Genomic DNA, 13,660 nt, shown 5'->3' on the forward strand with positions numbered 1-13,660 from the left:
CTAGGTGCTTGTGTGGCTTGCTCCTTGTCATTCAGGTCCCAGCTTAAATGTCACTTGCTCAGATGCCTTTCCTAATCACACATTCTAAAGTAGCTCCCCGTCATTCTCCATCACGCTGTTTCATCTTCTTCATCATACGTATCACCGTTTGAAATTTTGTTTCTTTCTTCAATATGTCTCCCTTCTACTATTGATGGAAACTATGAAATTAGGAATCTTGACCATTTTGTTTCCCCAATATCCCTCCCCCCGCCATGCCTAGAACAGTGTCTAACACTTAATAGACATTTATTGAATGAAGAAGCAAGGCTGCAGCAGCTGGTGGAGGCTAGTTTTGAAGGGCTGGGGCACAATGCTAAGGAATCTGGACTTCACTTGATACTCCAGGGAGGGGGCATTACAAGTCTTTGAGCAGGAGTTAATACAATCAGAATTAAACTTTAGGAGTGTTTGCCTGGAGGGAGGATAGAAGAAGAATTGGAGAGGAAAGAGATTAGAGATAAGAAACCAGTTAGAAAACCAAGCCTCACGTACTAGACCACTTGCATCTTTCTAAAACATTTGCTGATCTCCTGGCTTCTTTCTTTAGCCTCATGCACAAGAAATAGGACATAAAACCATTAAAGTATCTGTTATTTTCAGATGTCCTTATTTGTTTACGATGGACTGTGAGTCCATCAAGGAGGAAGACCACGTACGTTCATCTCTTGATCTCTGAGTCTAGCACATTGTAAGGCACATAGCAAGCACTCAGTACATGTTTGTAGAATGAGTAGATGAAGAAGTGTATACTTTTAAGGATTTGCAGAAGGCTGTTATCTGGAGATATTTCAGGTTGGCCCATATGCAAATGCCTTTTATGTTGTAGAAACCAAACAACAGAGCCTTTAATGAACTGGGAGGCTGAGGTAGACATAAAAGCATGATAAATGAAAAAAACAAAACAAAACAAAAACGGTGATGATTTTGGTCTCTTCTACAGACTTTGACCTACTATTACAGAATTTTTCAGGTCATAAATGAGGGAGAGATACTTAGATCATTTCTGGGAATGCTGAAAGAGCATCTGTGGCCATAATTCAGTATGTTTTATTTGGGGGAATGAGAAATCCTGTTTTCATTTCATTTGTTGTTGCTAGGCTCTGAAGATTGCCAATTAGCCCTTGCCCTCACTGCATGCCTTGGTAAATTTTTAAAATTCGTGGTCCTTGAGAAAACAAAACAAACAACCCAATTATTTTTCTGCACCTTTGTGTCTTTACTGGAGCACTTATTATAGTCTGCTTTATATTATGGTTCTTTGTTAGTGTTTCTTCTCAGTGAGTTTGGAAACCCTCTAAGGCAAAGCCTAGGCTCATTTGTTTTGCTCTTAGCATAGTGCCAGGTACATTAAGGAGCTTAATTGATGCAGGAACTAGAAGCTAAGGCCGTATTTTTCTACTTTTTTTTTTTTTTTTCTGTTTGAGCTGAAAATATTTATAGATTGTCTTTAGGTAATTCATAAAGATTATCTTTACCTGTATCATCTGTGTCTGAGTTCAAGGATAGGGTCATCTTTCTTCAAGTCCATTCTTTATAAATTGGGCAGTATTTGTGGGATAAAGATTGCCCGTTTAAGGTCTCTATTGGTGCCCTTCTAAGATTTTTGCATCAATTTGAAGTTTCAGGGGTGTGTGATGTTCCTTGAGGAACTTAGGAGGTGTTCTCTGAGTCAACTTTAATGAGGACTTTTGTGAGGTTCTCCTGAAAGGGGGCTATGCTTGGCATAGAAGGTAAAAGCAGACCTTAAAGCAATTCCTTTCTGTAGATGGAGAGGCAGCAGAGGTTTTTCTTCACTAATCCTTGGCTTTGGGCTGACCTTGAGTGGTACAGATATATTTAGGCCTTGTGTAGGCACTCAGAACCACCAGGAAATGGTGGTTCTGAATCTTGACAGGGGCTTGGAAATCCCTAATGGGACAGCTGGAGCTGTTGTCACTGGGCACGCTTATCTCCAAAGTATCTGATCATCTAGACTCATTCAGGGCATGAATGCTGTCTGGTGGCCCATTTCTGCTGCCCTGAACTCAAGAGGAAAGCAGCAAACTGGGAGTGGAAAGGCCACCTTCCAAACAGCAGCTTAGTAGGGCCTGTGGGAAATGGGCAGTACTGGTGGGAAAAGGCTTTCTTGCTTGGCAGGCCGCGATCATGCTGGAAATCAGGACTAAGAAGTTACCTCCAGAGAGACATCCAGATTAGTTTATTCTATGAGTCTTTGTTTCTTTCTGCGATTTGATTTTAAATATAAGTTTCACAAAGCTAATTAAAAAACCATAGGGTTGACATTATGGATGGAACTCATGGGAGGAGAAAGCTGGAGCCTCTGGAAATGTATCAGAATGATGCCAGGAGACAGACAGTGCACTTAAGAGATTCAGGACTCTAGCCCTAGCAGTTAGCAGAAACCCTTAAGAGCCAGCCCCAAGCCAGGGATCTTGAAACAGAAGTCCATTGGGTGGCTGAAAGCTATTGCTATCCTGAGAAATCCATGGCACCAGATATTCTTGTCCAGAGTGTAGTATTATAGAATATGGGACCTTTAAGAAGTGGCAAGTTTCTGATCTTTTCAAGATAAATCATTGTAAAAGACTTCCCCCCACTATTATAGAAGCCTTAGGTTTACAGAACAATCATATATAAGATATAGGATTCCCATACACCACCCCATCACCACCACTTTGCATTGCTATGTGACATTTGTTACAGCTGATGATAGCACATATTTATAGTTGTACTGTTAATTAAAATCCATGGTTTAACTTAGGGTTCATTTTTGTGTAGTGTGGTTCCATGGATTTTTTTTTTTTAAATCTTCATTCTATTATCATATATGCAATCTAACATTTCCCCTTTTAATCATGTTCAGATAAGTATTTCAGTGCTGTTAATTGTGTTCGTAATATTGCGCTGCCATCATCACCATCCATTACAAAAACATTTCCATCCTGTACATTTTAAGCCTTAACTTCCCATTCCCTATCCCCACCCTGATCCCTGGTAACCGATATTCTGGATTCTGACTCTATGAGTTTGCTTATGCTAATTGTTTCAAATCAGTGAACTCATACAATATTTGACCTTTTGTGTCTGGCATATTTCACTCAACATGATATCTTCAAGGTTCATATATGTTGTTGCATGTATCAGAACTTCACTCCTTCTTACAGATGAATGATATTCCATTGTATGTATTCACCACATTTTGTTTACTCATTCATCAGTTGATGGACACTTGGGTTGTTGGCATCTTTTGGCAACTGTGAATAATGCCACTATGAACATTGGTGTGCAAATATCTGCTCGTGCTCCTGCTTTCAATTCTTTTGGGCATATACCTAGCAGTGAGATTGCTGGGTCATGTGGCAGTTCTAAAAGGTGCAAAATATTTTTAAGCAAGGAGTCATGTCAGTGATGGAGAAAATGATTACTGACCAATGAATTAAATAGGTTCTGGAGATGGAAGAGGGATTGCTTCAGTCTGGGATGAGTAGATGACATTTATAAGCCGTGTTCAGGTTATGATTTCTTGGTTTCTGAGTGATTTTCTAACCTGGCTCCCTGAAGGAGATGAATATTAGCCAGGAAGCTCCCTCCTACAAAGCTGAAAACCATCAGATTATTACCATGTGGAGCCTCTCCTAGAGATGATCTACAGGTGACTCCTCCTCTCCTGGCTGGCATAGCTCAGGTATGGTTTTGCACAGAGGCAGGGGAATTGTCATACAGGCTGGAAGAGGTTAGTGAGCTCCAGGGCAGACTAAAAGGCAGCCATAGGGCATTGCTCAGGGAGGTGGTGGTACGGTGCTTACCGATTTTGGCTCTGGAGGCCAACAGCCTCAGTGTGACTTCCAGCACCGGGGCTCACTGCATGTGTGACCTGGGCACATATTTCCATCTTTGTGTTTTGGATTCCTTATCTTCCCAGTGAGCATGAAAAACGTACCTGCCTTCTTGACTTTTTCTGGGAAAAACAATAGTGCTAGCTATCTATATAGAGCACAGACATAGCAACAAGGTCCGTGGGCCAAATCCTGCCTGCACCGCACCCCGCCTGCTTTTGTAAATAAAGTTTTATTGGCACACAGCCACACCCATTCAATTCATAGCGTCCCTGGTTGCTTTTGGGCTATACCAGCAGAGCTGAGTAACTCTGACAGACATCATATGCCTCACAAAACCTAAAAGATCTGCGTCTGGCCCTTTGCAGAAAAAAGTTTGCTGACTTCTGTGAGAGGGTTCCAGAGGCAAGCCTAAATATGAAGAGGAACAAGGCCACTGTGCAAATGAGAAAGGGAATTTACAAATGCGTTAGTGATCGGCAGGTGAGAAGACTGGGGAGCACATGCGGGGTACTGGTGTTCGAACTCACAACCCCAATTTCTGCTGAATTCACGTGTGTCCATCATATTAAGAATGCAGCATTAGTATTTTCCCACTGTGGTAGGCATCTCCTCCACAATTATGCCACCTGTCTGCCTGCGCAGCAGCGCCTTAGCCCCTAGCAGGCAAATATGTCGACTGCTTGAGGCCTTCCTTTCTGTCCTCGGGCTTTCCTCCCATCCTTCCCTAAACATGGAATACCGTTGTCATTGGAATCTTCCCTGTCAGGGTGGCAGGGAAGGAGATGCCAGAGCAGGAGATAGAGGACTGCATTTTTGTTTAATGTGTTTGAGTTAAGATGTTTCTGCAGAACCTCTCGGGCTGAAGGTAGTCTGCAGTCTCTTAAAAACAGTATATCTTCTGACTATTCTTGGGTTTGGGCTCACTCCAGGGAATGCTTCAGCAAATGCTTTGAATCTGAAGCCTCAGAGGTAGGAGAGGCCTTTGTGGTTTCATGGGAAGCATTCATATAAGCCTGCTTGTTCCAAAACATCCCTGTGCCCCGTCATGGCTGCAGTCTGAGAGATGACACCTAACAGGTCTCAGCGATCAGCCTTGGAATCCTGAGAAAGGCTATCTGTGTTTCAGTGATATTTAAATGGTACCCTTTTACCTTGGAGAGCTGACTCAATAAGTAAACACATTTGAAGTATGAGGGTCTGAGAATTATAAAACGATGGAGCATTTAGGGCTGTCAAGATACTCCAACGATCTTGTTTTCATGAGGCAGAAATAGAGGCCCAGAAATTGGAAGAGACTTATCCAAAATCATACAAGGCCCAGAAATTGGAAGAGACTTATCACAAAATCATACAAGATATTAAAGAAGGTGACCTGGAAAGTCTAGTTCAGTGGGGGGCCCCAGACCTCTAGGATGCCTTGAAGGGTTTACTAGGAGATTTTTGTGTGATTTTTGGTATTTTGAGAGTCAAAAAGAAGACATACCTACATTTACCCAAGTTCTGGTCAAATAGGTTAACTAAAATGTCAAGTTATATTATTTTGGCTGGAAATGTATTAGCCTATTGTGTTAACACTGGCTATTTTATGCAACTAAAAAGCTCTGATTGTTAGAATACACAGACACACACACATGTATATATATATGTGTATAAATACATGCATAATCTATGTGTGTTGGTTTGAAGGTGTATGTACCTCAGAAAAGATCATGTTCTCTTAATCCATTCCTGTGGGTGTAGACGTATTGTGGGTGGGACCTTTTGATTAGGTTGTTTCAATTGAGGTATGACCCACCTCATTCAAGGTGGGTCTTAATCCTCTTACTGGAGTCTTTTATGAGAGGATGAAAGACAGAAAAATCCCAGAGAAGTTTAGAGAGGGAACACACAGAGAAGCTAAAAGAAACAGAAGCTAAAAGAGAGAAACACACAGAAACTGAGAGAGGAAGCCATGGAAGCCAGAAGCTGGAAGCTACGAAACCTGGGAGAGAAGGACCAGCAGATGTTACCATGTGCTGTCTGATGGAGGAGCCCAACTTGCTGGTTGTTGGTCTTTGGGGAGAAGGTATCATCCTGCTGATGCTTTAATTTGGACATTTTCATAGCCTTAGAACTGTAAATTTGTAAGCTAATAAATCCCCATTTTTAAAAGCCAGTCCATTTCTGGTATATTGCATCTTGTCAGCTTCAGTAAACTAAAACACTATGTATATAAAATTAATTTGGAGGAATAATTCTATTTAAACTTAATGCAGTGGGGTTGAATGACACAATTTTGATCCATAGGGAGAAAACTAATAAAATGGATTCTTGGAGTAGAAAATATCAGGTGAGGGTGCTGTTGAAAGCCAGCATTTACTAAGCAAGTATGAAGCTCCAGGCTCCGGCTATGCTTTCTGTGTGCGTTGGCACCAATCCTCAGGCCACACATATGGGGTAGGGCGTGTTTCCACTCCTCTTTCAAAGAAGACAAGACTGAGGCACAGAGCCGTTACGTAACATGCCCATGATCAAAAAGCTGGCCGGGGTGGCTGGGGTTTGAATGCAAGCAGATAAACTCTAGAGTTGGTCTCATCTAAATGGCTCTTTTTCTGTGGTATTCTTGCTTCTTTTCTGATGCTGGGCCTGTCATTGTGTGAATCATTTTTTTTTTTTTTTTTTACTTCTTTTTGGAGGAAAGCAGAATTTACATTTATATTAACTGTAATTTCAAACTCTGTGACTCAGCACAGAGAACCTTTCTGTGTCTTCTTGTGGGATTCGTTGCTTCCAGCTTCTGCTCGTCCTTCAGGCACTGCAGAAGGAAGAATCGCAGCAGACGATATTAATACCACTTGCCTCCCGGTTTACATAATTCTCTCCAAGAGGCCAGGGTGCTCAAAAACTTAGAAATAATAAGATTAGGTTCTTGGGAAGGAAGGCCTGTAACTGAGTCCAAATTATAATTTGAGATTAATAAACAAATCCAAAGGGAATTGTTTTTGAAGCTCTCTATAATGTTATTGGAAATGAAATGATCTTTTCTAGAATAAAAATTTAGGGTTAATTTCTAAACTCTTTGTTTTTGAAAAACAGATTCACAGGAAGTTGGGGAGGAACAAAAGCACATTTCAGGGAGAAGATCCATTTTTCCCCAACGATAACATCTAACCTGTCCGTGTACAATATCAAAACCAAGAAACTGGCATTGGTAAAATCTACAGAGCTAATTCAGATTTCACTAGTTATATATGCACTCATTTGTGTGTGTGTGTGTGTGTGTGTGTGTGTGTGTGTGTGGACTTCTATGCAATTTTATCACTTGTAAATTTGTGTAACCACCACAAAATCAAGATATGGAATTGTTCAATTGCCACAGGGCTCCCTGATGCTATCTCTTTAGGGCTGTACCCATGCTCCCTCCCACCCCTCATCCCTAACTCCTGACAACCACTAATATAAAATGAACATGAATATCATAACCACTTTATAATACTGTTATTTTGAAGATATTATGTAAATGGAATCATACAGTATGTATCGTTCTGTGACTGACTTTTTTTCACTTGGCATAATGCCCTAGAGTTCTATCCTAGTTGTTGCAGGTATCTGTAATTTGTTCCTTTTTATTGCTGGGTAGTTGTTTTAGTTTGCTAAAGCTGCTAAAATGCAATATAACAGAAGCAGGCTAGCTTTGAACAATGGGAAACTTATTAATTTACAAGCTTACATTTCTGAGTCTGTGGAAATGTCCAAATCAGGGCATCCTCAAGATGATACGTTTTCCCTGAAGGCAGGCTGCCTATGATCCGGGACTTCTGTGTCAGATGGCAAGGCACACGGAGGTGTCTGCTGGTCTCTCCTTTCTCGTCTGGGTTTTGTTGCTTCCAGCTTCTGGCTTCCGAGGCTTCCTGTCTGTTTCTGTGGCTTTCTCCTTCAGCTTCTGTGTCTTTCTCTCTATCTGAATTTCATCCTCTTATCGAGGACTCTAGTCAGAGGATTAAGACCCATTCTGAATGAGGTGAGTTGCATCTCAATTTAAATTATGATCCTACTCACTGAAAGATCCTACTTACATTGGGTCTACACCCACAGGAATGGATTAACTTTAAAAACATACTTTTCTGGGGTCCATAAAACTTCCAAACCATCACAGTTGTATTCAATGGTATGGATATAATGCAATTTGAAGGACATTCTGGTTGTGTGCAGTTTGGGGCTATTACAAATAAAGCAGCTATGAACATTCCATGTAAAGGTTCTTTTTGTGGAACTAAGTTTGCATTTCTCTGAGATAAATGCCTAGGAGTGGGTCTTATAGTAAGGGCATATTTAATTTTAAAAGAAACTGCCAAACAATTTTCCCAAGTGGCTGGATCATTTTACATCCCCACCAGCAATGTATGAGTGAGCCACTTTTCCTACATCTTCACCAGCATTTGGTGTTACCACTGTTTTTCATTTTGGCATTTCTGACAGAAGTGCAGTAATACCTCATTGTGGTTTTAATTTCCATTTCCCTCATAGCTAATGATGCTGAATTTGTTTTCAAGTGCTTATTTGCCATCTGTATGTCCTCTTTAGTGAAATGGCTCTTCAAGTCCTTTGTCCATTTTCTACTTGGATTGTTTTTTTTATTGTTGAGTTTCAGGAGTTCTTTATATATTCTAGATATGACACCTTTATTAATTTGCAAAGATCTTCTCTCAATATTTAGCTTGTATTTTCACCTCTTCATGGGGTTTTTATTTAATTTTTTTTTTTTGCAGAGCAAAAATTTAGAATTTTAATGAGGTTCCATTTATCAGTTTTTCCTTGTATGGGTTGTGTTTTTGGGGTCAAGTGAAATGATCTTTTAAAGGAGGGTAGGATTTGGCTGAGAGTCATTGTTTGGAAAGAACATGGGGGTTAACCACAAAACACTAGAGGCTAAGTGGCCCTCTCCTTCTCCCTGCGTGAAGGGAGGTCTGATGCTTGCTTTAGTTTCACACTGTCGGGGGAGTGCATGCTGAGCCTCTGACATGCCATTAGTAAACGGGAAATGAAACAGAGGCTGGGTATCAGTGGCATGAGTGCAGAATAAAACCCTTACGAGCCAAGATCTATCTCCAAGAATTAATGGATTGCTTTCCCCCAGCCTATTCAAATAATGCAGCTCATTTCAGATGAGATAAATTACAGGACCTTGTCACCCTGGCTCCCAGAGGAGGACATGTCCGTGATTCATGGTGCTGGTTCCCTGGGAGCCAGTGGCAGGGGGACGGCCTGCCCTGCTGACCGATGACACGTGGCCTGCTCACCTCGCTGCAAAGGCTGCTCCTCAAGCAGGATGGGGAGGAATTTGAATGAAGCCACCGCCCACAGGTCAGGCCAGCCCTAACGACCACCGACCACAGTGGGGTCAAACTCATTCACTATTCAGCATTCTGAGAGCCTGACAGGGCTCAAGCAAATCCTGCAAGAAACAGTGTTTATTAGTTTTGTTGTGCTGGGCCTTTGTTATTGTTGGGAGGATGTTGTGCATGTGAAGGGATGCGGAACAAAGGAGAAGAGATTATGGGGCATGAGCTAGAAAGAATGGGGTTTGCCAGAAATGGAATCTGGGGCACGATTTGGGGGTAACAAGAAGATTCCAGGAGGAGGCTATGGATCTGGTCCTTTGACAGTGGAGATTAATGAGAATTAACCATAAAGCAACTCCCTCCACCCCCACCCCTGCACCTTTAAACCTATTCGCTGCACCTAGTTTTTGCCACTAGATAAAAACCCAGGCATTCCTCCTTGATTTTTCTGTTTACTTTTAGGTAGGATAAAATCCAACAATTGCTTTAAATCACCAACACAGCCTAGATTCAGAAAACAATGTTTACTGCATTATAATAACCAATAAGTCAATTTTAACTCACAGTTAAAACTTTTCCTACCTCCTCTGGCCATAGCCAGCAGCAGGAGGGAAGCCTGCAGCAAAGAAAGAGGGGTGGGGTCCACTTCTTTTATTCTCCTGCTTCTATCTGAGCAGGGTTGGTTCTAAGCCCTCTAGGTTGGAGGTGAGAGGGAAGATGGAAGGACCAGGGGAGCAGAGTGTTAGTTAATGGACACTGTTGGATGCTGGCGTCAAGCTCTCTAAGCTTGGCAGATGTTTAAAATAGAATCTGTCTTTCCTAGGGGACTCTGGTGGATAGTTTGGGGATCCCCCCACCTCTCAATAGCTAGGGGTCTCTCTCCAGCTTTCTCCTAATTGTAGCCAGAGGCATCTGTCTTCCTTTCACAGCCCTTAGGAATTTGGCAATACCTTCAGCTAACTCGTCTCTAGTGCAGTGGTTCTCAGTGGGAGTGATTTTGCCCCCTGGGGCACATTTGGCAATGCCTAGGGATACTTTTGGTTGTCACTGGCATTTGGTGGGTAGAGATCAGGGGTGCTACTATACATCTGATGATGCAAGGACAGCCCCATACCACAAAAAAATTCTGGCCCAAAATGTCAGTAGTGCTAAGGTTGAGGAAAACAGCTCGAGGCATGAAAATCTCTTGTGCATACTTTACTTTAACAAATTCTGGGTGTGCAGGTGGCTATCAATGTACCCCTATCAGCAATTAGCCGGCTCCTCTCTTGCCTGAGTCCCCCAAACTGCAGTTCTCTGAGCTGAGATACTTGAGTTGGGGGTGAGGCACACAGCACAACTCTCTCCAGAGAAATTTTCCTCATTAATCTCCATCCACAGTCTTTCCTTTTCCTCCCCTTTTGTATGGAAAATGGGTTTAGGAGTCATCTAACTGATTGCTCTAAACTTTATCAGTTATTTTTTTTTGCCACAATAAATCTGCGTAGCAAACAACTATAAACCCTTTGTAGCATACAATATGGGTATTTATTGGTCATGCACACGGGTGGTTGGCTAGGTGGCTCCGCTGCTCTTGGTTGAGCTTGCTTACCTGTCTGGGTTATGAATGGCTGTCACCTGGCCTAGGATGGGCTTGGCTAAGGTGAATGCCCTGTCAGTCTTCCATCTTCCAGCAGCCTTGCTAGGGCATGTCGTCATGGCAATGACGGAGGAGCGAGAGCGTTTGCAAGTCCAATAACACAAAGACTTTTCAAGACTCTGCTTATGTCATGTTTGCCAATATCTCGTTCACCCAAACAAGTCACATGGCCAAGTCCATAAGTACAGAGTCAGAGTAGGAGGGCACTGCACGGTAAAGGGTATGGATACTGAAAAATTAGATCATTAATGCAAGAAATCTCTCCCACTTTTTTTGAAATTTCCACATGATGTGCACTTAAGAATGTGACATCTATTATCTTCATGGCTCAGCTAAAACAGAAATGAGAAAAGTCTCATGTTAGCATACCATGAATGTGTTTATGAATGTGTATATATTCATAAAAGGAGCTAGGAGACCCCAGGACTTAGGTGGGGGCAAGCAAGGAGACAATTTAGCAAGATCAGAAATTGTCCAAGGTCTGGGAGTAAAGCCAAATTGGAATAGGAATTAAGTATTCATGGATCTAAAATCCAGTGTGGAAATCAGGTCAGAAGCTAGAAGGGCATCTGTTACAGGAAATAACAGGAGAAGGCTGGAGGAGGCTGGGAGCAGACATTGGGCTGGGTAACTTAGCTTGGATGTGCTGCTGCTTTTGTTTTTGTTTCTTTATCAGAGAAATTGTGGGTTTACAGAACGATCATGCAGAGAATATAGGATTCCCATTTGCCACTCTGCCACCAACACCTTGCGCTGGCGTGGAACATTTGTTACAATTGATGATAGCACATTTTTATAATTGTACTGTTAATTCAAGTCCATGGTTTAACTTAGGGTTCACTGTTTGTGTAGTGCAGTTTCATGGATTTTTTAAAAAAATTTTTATTCTGTTATCATATATACAATCTAACATTTCCCCTTTTACTCATATTCAGATACATATTTCAGCGCTGTTAAAAGTGTTCACAGTGTTGTACTACCATCACCACCATCCGTTACCAAAACATTTCCATCATTCCAAATAGGAACTCTGCACATTTTAAGTCTTAACTTCGCATTCCCTATCCCCACCCCATCCCCCGGCAACCTATATTCTAAATTTGACTCCGTGTGTTTGCTTATTCTAATTGATTCAAACCAGTGAGCTCATACAACATTTGCCCTTTTGTGTCTGGCTTATTTCACTCAATATGGTGGCTGTTTTAGCAGACTTTTCTTGATTCAGCACACATGTGGGTTGGTAGCCAAAAGCCATGCTCCTTTGATATTGCTATCTGCCTTGTGGTCCCGAGATATATCTGGAGTTGCCTATACCACAGTACAACGAACTTAACTCATGGTGGCAATATGGTAAGAACTCATTTCTCTGAGCAGTATTAGACAGTGATCTAACTCTGTATGTCCCTGGATATGTCCTCCTCTTTTTCTGGAGTCATATTCCTGGGATAATGTTTTGGTTTGCTAAAGCTGCCGGAATGCAATATACCAGAAATGGGTTGGCTCTTTCAATGAGGATTTATTAGGTTACAAACTTACAGTTCTAAGGCCATGAAAATGTCTCAGTTAAGGCATCAAGAGGTAGATACCTTCTCTGAGGAAAGGCTGCTGGCATCTGGGGTTCCTCTGTCACATGGGAAGGCACATGGTGACATCTGCTAGTCCTTCTCTCCTGGGCCCTGGTTTCAAAATGTCTCTCTCTCTCCCAAATGTCTCTGGGCATTTCTCTCGTAGCTTCTCTGAGCAGTCTCCAAAATGTTTCTACCTTTTATCCTCTCATAGGGAACTCCAGCAGGGGACTAAGATCTACCTTGAATGGGTGGGGACACATCTCCATGGAAACAATCTAATCAAAAGGTCCCACTCACAATAGATCTGCCCCCACAAGATTGGATTAAAAGAACACAGGCTTTTCTGGGTACATAACAGATTCAAACCAGCACAGATAGCTTCTGTCTGGTGAAAACCCATTTGCCCTTTAAGGCCTGGATAAACCAACACTTCCTCTGTGAGGTCTGAATTTAATACTCTTCAGGCTGAATTTAATACTCTTCTCCTCTTTGTTCCAACTGTGCATTGTAGATCCACTAGAGTTTAGGTTTCCTGACTCACAGCTCCAAGGAACCAAGGTTATCAGCCCTCACTCTGTCTCATACCTTAAAATCACAAGACCTCAGGGAAATCAAAAGTAGGACCTCTTCAGAAAAAGACGTACAGAATAAAAAGTGTTAAGAGCCTGCTTCTCTTTGAATTCATACGGGGACCAAAGCTGAAAAATTCAGCAAGACACTTCTGGTTTTTTCTCCCTCCAATTTTCCTTCCTTCCTTCCTTCCTCCCTCCCTCCCTTCCTTCCTTCCTTCCTTCCTTCCTTCCTTCCTTCCTACCTTCCTTTCTTTCCCCGACTACATAATAATATCAGACACTTGTTGAGCGCTTACTATGTGTAAGGAACAGGGATAAGTATTTTCCAAGCTTTCTTTCCTCCCCCAAACTCAGAACGGCATGTGTGATTATTATTTTAGAGAAAGGTTAAGTAACTTTCCTAATGCCACAGTAAAACCTCAAACTGCGGTTTGTTCTTACTTGCTGTATTTTGCTGGAAGAAACAGGTTGATTCATTTAAAACACAGAGAAAGCTTTACCCTTTAAAACATCAGCCCTTCACCCCACACCTGTACCATCCAGAGACGTGTTTTCTTCACCCCCTTTGGGCCACTTAATTACATTCTCTTTTCTTTTGGAGGAAAACTGACATGTAATTATTTTCATGATTAACACCCTTGTGCAGCTAATTGTAATTATGCCTTATAATCACAGTTAG

The sequence above is a fragment of the Choloepus didactylus genome, chromosome 3 (assembly GCF_015220235.1).
Source record: "Choloepus didactylus isolate mChoDid1 chromosome 3, mChoDid1.pri, whole genome shotgun sequence".
Lineage (NCBI taxonomy): Eukaryota > Metazoa > Chordata > Mammalia > Pilosa > Megalonychidae > Choloepus > Choloepus didactylus.